We start from the raw sequence: 8,031 nt of genomic DNA, 5'->3' as shown, positions 1-8,031 counted from the left end.
ATAGGGATGTGAAGGTAAGCATCCCTCAAATCCAAAGTGACCATGAAGCAGTTTGGGTAAAGCAGATTTCTGATTGTGAACACAGTCTCCATACGGAAATGCTTGTACCTGATTGAACGGTTTAAAGACCGGAGGTCCAGGATAAGCCGATACTTCCCTGATGGTTTTTTGATGACAAATGTATGGGAGTAAAACCCCTTGCCCTGGTCTGGCCGGGGAACAGGGATCAGGACTTTTTGATGTAGTAAGTCTCCAATTTGGAGACCCAGAGCCTTTGCTTTCTCTCGATCTTGGGGATGAAAGGTGACCAAAAACCGCTCCGGTGGTTGGCAAGAAAACTCCAGCCTGTACCCATTGGTCGCTAGGTCCAGGATGAAGGGACTTGAGGTGACTGCTGCCCATTGTGGGAGAAAGGACCTCAATCTTCCTCTCAGTGGGGGACCCGAGTCACTGTGGCTTGGCGGGTTGTTGAGGAGGATTAAACAAGACTCCCCCTTTACCTCTGCCTTTGTGTCCCAGCCAATGCTTTTTGGGCCTGTTGTGCTTTTCTTTAGGACCTTGCTGCCTATCTTGGCCACAGAAAAAAAAGGGGGGGGGGGGGGGCGGGGGCTGGGGACACTTTCTGGCCGTCAGGTTTTTCTTTTTCTCTGGAAAGGCCTTTTTCCAGTGCCTCCTGCAGTCCTGGGCCAAAAAGATGATCACCCGTAAGGGGAAGACCACAAAGGCGCAACTTGGAGGCTGAAACACCTGACCAGGTTTTAAGCCAGAGGCTTCCTCTGGCCGAATTCACTAAGGCCGAAGTCCTGGCTGTCATTCTTACCGACTCAGCGGAAAAAGGAGAGGACTTCAAAATCTGCTCTCTAGAAGTACCAGCTGACAATTGTATTTGAATCTGAGTGAACCATACCTCCAGATTTCTGGCTACACATGTGGAGGCCAGAGTGGGTTTGAGATTCCCAATAGCAGAATCCCAGGCTCTGTGGAGAAGGATATCCCCTCTTTTGTCCATCAGATCCCTAAGCGCGCCCATATCATCAAACGCTAGGTCCGAGTTTTTTGAAACCTTTGAAAGAGGTACGTCCAACTTAGGATTCTTGTTCCACAGCTGCGCTGTCCTCAAAAGGAAACCTCCTTTTTAGGTTACCAGAAAAGAAAGGTTTTCTCTCTGGATTCTGCCACTCCAGTTTGATAGCATCAATCAGGGAACTATGTACTGGAAAAACTCTAGACTTCTTATACAAACCCTTATACATAAGATCATGTTTGGATAATTGAACCCCCTCCTCTTTTTATTCAAGAGTAGTATAGATAGCCTTTAATAAGTCATCCACATCCTCTAAAGATAACTTAAACCTTGAGCCCCTTGTGGAATGTCTATCCCTGGGCTCCCTATCTGACCCGGATTCTTCCGGAGAAGAACGGGTAGATCTGACTTCAGCTTCAGTCTTCACTCTCCGCCTGCCGTGGAGTGCTACTGACTGAAGCTCTAATTGAAGATGGACCCTCAGCTGGCGTCTGAAGCTTGTCAATTAGTGTTTTAAATGAGCTGAAGGTAGACGTAAGCTCATCTCTAACAGAAAACAACATTTTCTGACAGGAGGTTACTGGGTCATCTTTTACTAGGCCTTCTATACAGGTGCGACAAACTGCTTTGCTCCATGAGGAGCTCAGTTTGTTTGCGCAAACTGCACATTTCCTTTTTTGTGGCTGCGCTTGGGCCTTGTCCTGAGTCCTGGTCTGCAAGACAAAATAAATGACCCACAATGTAATTAAAAGCCACCCAATCACTCCGTAACACCACGTGCAGGAGGGAGGAAATGCGTCCCCTTACACCGCCTACTACTGAGGGGGGAGGGAACACTCACAGGGATAGTAAGCTGGTGACAAAAACACCCCAGGCTTACCTTTGAGGTGCTGGTGTTGGGAACCGCATCCACTGCCTGTGCAGGTACTGCTGAAGGATCCATCCTGCCCCTCTTGCTCGTCCACAGCCTGGCTGCTTTAAACCAAGAGAACCAAAGCAACCAGCGTTCTCTGTTCCCGCCATTTATGGAGACTGGAACTGTGTCTCCGGCGCCCGATGATGTCATATGCCCTGGAAATAACTCCAGGCACTTCCTGTGGGCCAGCTTGGAGCGCAGTAGCTCCGCCCCCTCGAGCGCCGCGGCTTCCTCTACTCCCTGCACAGATCAGCCACGCTGTCGGCAGGGAAAGGACACCGCCGCTGAGCTTTTAGTGCAATGCACCACGCTTGGGGCCCGACATCACACTGGTCCTGGCCCTCTCCAGGCACTGAGGACAGGGAACAGCAGCACAGCCAACTTCCCCAGCGGTGCTGCTGCTTCTGGCAGAGGAAAAGGTTAGTAATATGCCCCCAAAATAGCCATACAGAGCCCCTGCTCATGAGACCTATAGGAGCAGGTTCCAGACTGACATGGGGCCTGGAGGACCGCCCTTTTATCTGGTGGTGGTAACGTGTTCTCTGTCCTGGAAGACGCTTGGAGAAAACATTTTGCTTTTATAACCACTTTAGGGTTTTTTCTCACTGCTCCATTGCAAAAATGCAGGTAAAATGCATGCGTTTTTGCCACATTTTCAGTGCCTTGTGTGTTTTTCCACGTTTATTAAATATCAAGGTGTTTTTTTTGTTTGTTTTTTTTTTTTTTTTTTTTTTAAACATAGCACCAAAAATGCAGCATGCAGGAATTTTTAAAACATAACTGACTGGTTTGAAGCGTTGCATAATATTTAATGGTCGTTCCTGCTTCTGCTTTTGAGAAGGCAAAAATGGAAGAAAAACTGATTAGTGAGAAAGGCTCCATGCACACTGGTTTCTTGTAAATGCTGTTTATCCTGACAGGAGAAAAACAGCGGTAAAAACTCACCTTATGCCCCGTACACAGCAAAAGTCCGATGCGAGCTTTTGGTCGGAAAGTCTAACCATGTGAATGCTCCATCGGAATTTCCGCCAGCAAAAGATTGAGAGCAGGTTCTCTATTTTACAGACGAAAAAAGTTCCTATCGGAAATTCCGATCGTCTGTAGCAATTCCGACGTGCAAAATTCCTACGCATGCTCGGAAGCATTGAACTTCATTTTCTCGGTTTGTCGTAGTGTTGTACGTCACCGCGTTCTTGGCGGTCAAAAGTTCAGAAAACTTGTGTGACCGTGTGTATGCAAGGCAAGCTTGAGTGGAATTCCGTCAGAAAAACCATCCAAGGTTTTTCTGACGGAAATTCCAAGCGTGTGTATGGGGCATAAGCTGCATTTTTTCAAAGCAGTTTAGCAACATTTCATAGTTTATTACATTGGTCATAATTTTTATTTATTCTGGCCATTGGAATGAATAAATGCTGCAGTGCTAAACGCGCCTAGCCTTTTAAATGCTGGTAAGCTCTTGTCCTGAACACAGTTTTTGTGCTTTCAGAGAAATGCCAGTAAACCTAACTACCTGTAAACTACTCTAAAAGGAGTATGTGTACATGGACACCAAGGATGGGCTCAGGCAACTGCACATGCCCAAGCCCACCAGGAAGTCAGCACTGCACAGCGCTATACATAGGCAGTGAGACATTTCCCGATCTGTGCAGCCACAGATCGGGAAACGTCGCACTGCCCGAGATTAGCGATGTGCAGTGGGAGCTTTCTGGTAGGTTCTGTTTACAGCTCCACATGCCCGAGCCCATCCTTAATGGACACATAGGGGTCGATTTACTGAATGAACAATATACTGTGCAGTTGCTCCTGGAGCTTGATAAATGAGGTAAAGATTCCCTTTGCCAAGAATACCCAAAGTGGTTGTAAACCTCAGTCATGGAATCTGAGCAAAGCACATACAGCTGCATCTCAAAGTTAAAAAAAAAAAAAAAAAAAAAAAAAAAAAAAGTAACATTTATTTCAGTAATTCAATTCAAAAAGTGAAACTCATTTTATATACTGTAGATGCATTACACACAGAGTGATAGGTTTCAAGCATTTCTTTATTTTAAGGATTATGGCTTACAGCTAGAGAAAACCCAAAATGCAGTATCTCAGAAAATTTGATTACATAAGACCAATAAAAAAAAAAAAAAAAAAAAAAAAAAAAAAAAGATTTTTAATACAGAAATGTTGGCTTATTGAAAATTATGTCCATGTACAGTATAGTATGCACTCAATACTTTTGCATGAATTACTGCATCAACATGGCACGTCATGGAGGCAATCAGCCTGTGGCACTGCTGAGGTGTTATGGAAGCCCAGGTTGCTTTGATAGCAGCCTTCAGCTCATCTGCATTGTTGGGTCTGGTGTCATCTTCTTTTTGACAATAACCCACAGATTCTCTATGCGAGTTTGCTGGCCAATCAAGCACAGCGATACCATGATCATTAAACCAGGTATTGGTACTTTTGGCAGTGTGGGTAGGTGCCAAGTTCTGCTGGAAAATGAAATCAGCATCTCCATAAAGCTGGTCAGCAAAGGGAAGCATGAAGTGCTCTAGATTGTCCTGGTAGAGGGCTTGGCTGACTTTGGACTTGATAAAACACAGTGGACCAACGCCAGCAGATGACATAGCTCCCCAAATGTGGAAAATGTTGCATTTCATTTGGAAATCAAGTTCACAGAATCTGAAGGAAGAGTGGAGAGGCACAGAATCCAAGTTGCATGAGGTCCAGTGTGAAGTTTCCACAGTCAGTGATGATTTGGGGAGCCATGTCCGCTGTGTTTTATAAAAGTACCAACACCTAGTTTAATGATCATGGTATCACTGTGCTTGATTTGCCAGAAAACTCACCTTACCTAAACCCTATAGAGAATCTGTGGGGTACAATCAAGAGGAAGATGAAAAACACCAGACCCAACAATGCAGATGAGCTGAAAGCCACTATCAAAGAAACCTGGGCTTCCATAACACCTCAGCAGTGCCACAGACTGATCGCCTTCATGCCACGCCGCACTGAAGCAGTAATTAATGCAAAAGGAGCCCTGACCAAGTATTTAGTGCATACTATATTGTACGTGGACATACAGAAATGTTGGCTTACTGAAAAAGTATTAAAAATCTTTTTCTATTGGTCTTACGTAATATTCAAATTTTCTGAGATACTGAATTTTGGGTTTTTACTGGCTGTAAGCCATAATCAAAATTAAAAAGAAATGCTTGAAATGTATGACCCTGTGTGTGTAACGCATCTAAAATATATGAGTTTCACTTTTTGAATTGAATTACTGAAATAAATGAAAGTGGTTGTAAAAGGCAGAATGTTTTTTATCTTAATGCATTCTATGCATTAAGATAAAAATCCTTCTGTGTGCAGCAGCCTCCCTAATACCTACCTGAGGTCCCTCTTTGTCCAGTGATGTCCACAAGTGTCTCAGCCGACCCAGATTCTTCTTCTTGATTGGCTGTGACACAGCAGCAGCGCCATTGGATATCTGACTTTGACAGCAGCGGAGCCAATCAAGGGAGAGATGGGGTGGGGCTCATATCTGAATGGACACAGGGAGCTGTGACTCGGCTCGGGTGCCCCCATAGCAAGCAGCTTGCTGTGGGGGCACTGAACAGAAGGGAGGGAGGGGCCATGAGCAGCGAAGAGGCACCCCAGAAGAGGAGAACTCGGGCTGCTCTGTGCAAATCCACTGCACAGAGGAGGCAAGTATAACATGTTTGTCATTTTATTTTTTAGGAAAAAAACAAGACTTTACAATCACTAACCTTTTGATGATATTCTAATTTTATGAGATGCACCTGTATATCTGTAGGGTTTACTTATCTCTCTCCAAAGCTCCGTTCACATCTTGGCGTATTGCACGACAATCACGGTATTAAAAAAAAAATAAAAAAATAATAAAAATCGCTCAACGGAATCGCGGGACGCCTGTCGCCCAAAAGGGCAACAGGCGTCCTGCGAGTCTGTTTGCGCGATTTTACAGCGATTGTCACCCGATGAATCGCAGCAACATTGAGCCATGTTTGGGGTGATATTGGTGACAGGGATTGCACGGGCTTCCTGTGAGTTGATGCCATTTAGAATTGCAGCAATTCCGCCTGTGATTTGGAACGCGGAGATGTAAACGGAGCCCTAGTCTCGTTTCTCTCTGGTACTTCGTTCTTTTTATCAGCGCTTCTGGAGAAGTTTTCCCAACAAATAAGATAAAAGTGTCAGGAGGGACAGCTCAAAACAGAGCTCATCTATTCACAACACAGCTCCGTCATGTGAAAGGGGGCATGTTCCTTTCCTCGAGTCAGCTCTCACACACGAACTGCAGTCTCTCCACCCCCTCCTCTCTGCTCCTGCAGATGAAGAAAGATTCTTTTAACACCATCTACCCTTTTGAAATGGTGTAGGAAAAAGAAGAAAGCAGAAAAAACATGTACAGCCTACGTAGGAGGATTTGTTTAATCTCTGTGCATCATCTGAGGCTGTTCACTTCACTGGGTATATGTGAGGGTTTACAACCACTTGACCTCCAAAAGATTTACCCGCTTTGTGACCAGGCCATTTTTTGCGATACTGCACTGCGTTACTTTAACCACTTGCCAACCACCTTTCGACGTACCTGTATGTCGGTTTGTGCACGTGGTACAGCGGGAGCTCGCCCGTGGGCTCTATGTCCGCCAGGCCACTCGCGATGTAGAGGCAGAACAGGGATCTGCCCATGTAAACAAGGCGGATCCCCGTTCTAACAGAGGAGGGAGGGAGGGAGAGCGCGCGAGAGCAGCTGTTCCTAGTGATTAGGAACAGTGATCTCTCTACTCCCAGTCAGCCGTCCCCCTGACAGTTAGAAACCCTTAACCCCTTCCCTGCCAGTGCCATTTATACAGTGATCAGAGCATTTTTATAGCAAAGATCACTGTACTGGTGTCACTGGTCAGGAAAAAGTGTGACTAAATCTTTCCCCCATTGTGTAGACGCTATAACTTTTGCGTAAACCAATCAATATATGCTTATTGCGATTTTTTTTTAACCAAAAATATGAAGCAAAATACATACTGACCTAAACTGATGAATAAAGTTTTTTTTTTTTTTTTTGGATATGTATTCTATAGCAGAAAGTAAAAAATTGATTTTTTTCCCTCAAATTGTTTATAGCAAAAAAAAAAAAAAAAAACCAGAGGTGATCAAATACCACCAAAAGAAAGCTCTATTTGTGGAGGAAAACCGGGAGTTAGATTTACCGGTAACTCTTTTTCTAGGAGTCTTCCAGGACAGCCTCTGAGACATAGGGCTCCTCCCTCCGGGACAGGAAACACATTCACCCAAATGGTTAAAAGGAGTTCCTCCAGGCCTTCCCCTTCAGTTTCCACAAGAACCGCCGGAAGGCTCTGAAAGACATAACACACTGGCATAACATTAGTACAGGGCCGATCCTAGGGTCACAGACGCCTGGGTGCAGAAATATTTCTGGCGCCCCCAACATGGGCGTGGTCATCTTACCAACTCCTCCCCTTTACAAATGATTCTGACAACGACTCAAACACAGAGCTGCTCCCCTAAGAAGTCTTTGTTACCCTAGGATCCTCCCACGATCTTTTAACAATGAAGAAAATACAGGAAGAGAGTACACTAATGAGACCTGGAGGGCAGTCTCTCTGATGCACACAGAAAGGGCTGTCTGTTAGAAAGAGTCCCCAGACATAATACAGAATGCGGTCAAAGACTGCAGACATGATACAAGAGACAGTCGGTCAGAGACTGCAGACATAATACAGGAGACGGTCAGAGACTGCAGACATAATACAGGAGACGGTCAGAGACTGCAGACATAATACAGGAGACGGTCAGAGACTGCAGACATAATACAGGAGACGGTCAGAGACTGCAGACATAATACAGGAGACGGTCAGAGACTGCAGACATAATACAGGAGACGGTCAGAGACTGCAGACATAATACAGGAGACGGTCAGAGACTGCAGTTCCTATGGACGTTAGTAGATAATGGCCGATCGGCCCTCTCACCTGACCCAGCGATACAGCAACGGTTCCTCTGATCAGGAGTCAGCTCACTCAGAATTGCCCGTGGCGACTCCGCTGGGTAGCACCCAGAT

This window comes from Aquarana catesbeiana, linkage group LG01, assembly GCF_042186555.1.
Source record: "Aquarana catesbeiana isolate 2022-GZ linkage group LG01, ASM4218655v1, whole genome shotgun sequence".
Taxonomy (NCBI): Eukaryota; Metazoa; Chordata; class Amphibia; order Anura; family Ranidae; genus Aquarana; species Aquarana catesbeiana.
This window is presented reverse-complemented; position numbering follows the sequence as displayed.